This window comes from Corvus brachyrhynchos, unplaced genomic scaffold (genome assembly GCF_000691975.1).
Source record: "Corvus brachyrhynchos isolate BGI_N302 unplaced genomic scaffold, ASM69197v1 scaffold312, whole genome shotgun sequence".
NCBI lineage: Eukaryota > Metazoa > Chordata > Aves > Passeriformes > Corvidae > Corvus > Corvus brachyrhynchos.
Genome location: NW_008236640.1, coordinates 34589 through 36575, shown reverse-complemented (window position 1 = coordinate 36575; position 1987 = coordinate 34589).

The window sequence follows — 1987 nt, the reverse complement described above, 5'->3', positions numbered from 1 at the left end:
TGAGTATATAAAAAGATTCTTCTGATTGTAGTGACACAAGGGTTCCTTGTAAAGGCTAGGAATGAGAATGAGGTACCCCTGACAGGTTTTACTAGATCTCAAACCCCTTTCAAATCATCAGCTGTGAAGCAATTCCTCCTCTAAGCTCACTTGAATGAGAGACCGAGAATGACTGAAGCACCGTACGGTTTTCGACACCTGTTGGAGCTGCTCTGACCCTGAATTTGGGGGTGCTTGTGTACGTACCACACAGCACCTCAGAATGTGGAGGACACCGTCTTGAGCTTTTATTTAGGAAAATCCCACTGAAATTGCCAGCTGCTTAGGGGTTTTGAGACTGGAAAATCAATAAGCAGTAGGTGGGTGAAGAACAATTTCAATTAAGTACCTTTTAGCTGACAAAACACAACTAAAATTTTGAAGAGGCCCTGTAAGAAAACTCAGGCTCATTTTTTGTTACCATTTACATGTGCTCCAACTCCCAGCCTTTGTGATCCTGAGTTTTACAGCATCCACCTGTTTCCATGAGCAGGACCCTTCAACCCCTTCCTTCAAATGCAGATTTCACTATGTCAGTGGAAATGCATTATATACAGGTTTTCCAGAGGCAAAGATTAGCCTACAATGCCTGCATCTGCATGCAGACACTTTACCAAATGTATACAGCATTTATACAATGTCTGCTCTTGAAAACTATAGAAGGATGCTAATTCTATCAGCAGCTGAAAGAATTATACTCTTCCAGAGATCCAGACTGCCATCTGAGGAGTTTCAAAAATTCCACCAACTGAAGAAGCACTACCTAATTAAACAGGAAATAATTACTAGTGTACTCTGTAACAACAGCAGGATATCAGATAAAAAAATTTATATAACAAACTGCCACCAACTAGAAATAAAAGCTAAAAACTCTCAGGATTTGTTTATCCTTCAAATGGAAACTGATAATATAAAGCATATAATGCTGCAACAAAGCCAAAAATGCAAAAGTCTAAGACAGGGGCTTCTGGTTTTGACCACTTCCTGTGTGAATTACTGAACAAAATGATTTCTAAACAGGTTACTACTCCATGGGAAAACTGGTCCCAGTGTACAGAGAGGCTTCCTGAGCCTGATTAGCTCCGCTCTTCAGGAAAATGCATCCAAGTGGCTCCCCAGCCCTCTGTTTCCAGCCCTTAGAGCCCTTCTCTTCAGCCTCTCAAACCTTCACAACTCCCCCAGCTAAAAATAATTAGCTGCCACACTCTGGTAGAAAGTGTGATACCACAACCTGAGAGAGTTACAATTTTAGAAAGCAATACTTTGACAAAGTTGATGTTAAACAAAAACCTCTGTGCAAGGCACAGATTACTGGCTAAGGAAACCACAGTCCCAGAAACTAAGACCTATAGAACTTATTCAGTGCAGTAAAAACACTGGCAAAACATCCACCCCCCTCTCTGCCTACCTGACAAGCTTCAGAAACCAATTAAACTGAATAGAGAGATGTCAAAACATAGACATTTATTCCTAACAAAGTCAAGAAGCTTCAAAAGCTGCAATGTCAATCAGGAAGAAAGGAAGACTAAAATGCCTATCAAAAAGAACACAGCTAGAAGCTTCAACATTTCAGAAGCAGCAAACTGAAGAAGAATTGATGCCCCACTAGATCACCCCAGGAAAGAGGAGCAAGGGCACGCACATGCAGAGAAGAGGACACTCCAAAACAGAAGTTCATCAAAATTCAGGTTCATCTGACCTGGACACGTTCTCTTCCAGAAACACAGCAGCTGTATCAGCAGCCAGACACCCAAACCATGGATGGCAGCAGAAAGCAGTAAGTCACCAGGTGTTCTCCAGAGATACCCACAGAACCCTAAATTTTGAGCATGAGGCTGTTAAGCTGGTGGATACACGACTTCCTTCACCAACCTCCCTGCTAAAGGGCTGGAAAACAAAAATCCGGCTTTCCTTTTTCAAAAAATGAGACCTCAAGCAAACCGAGTTG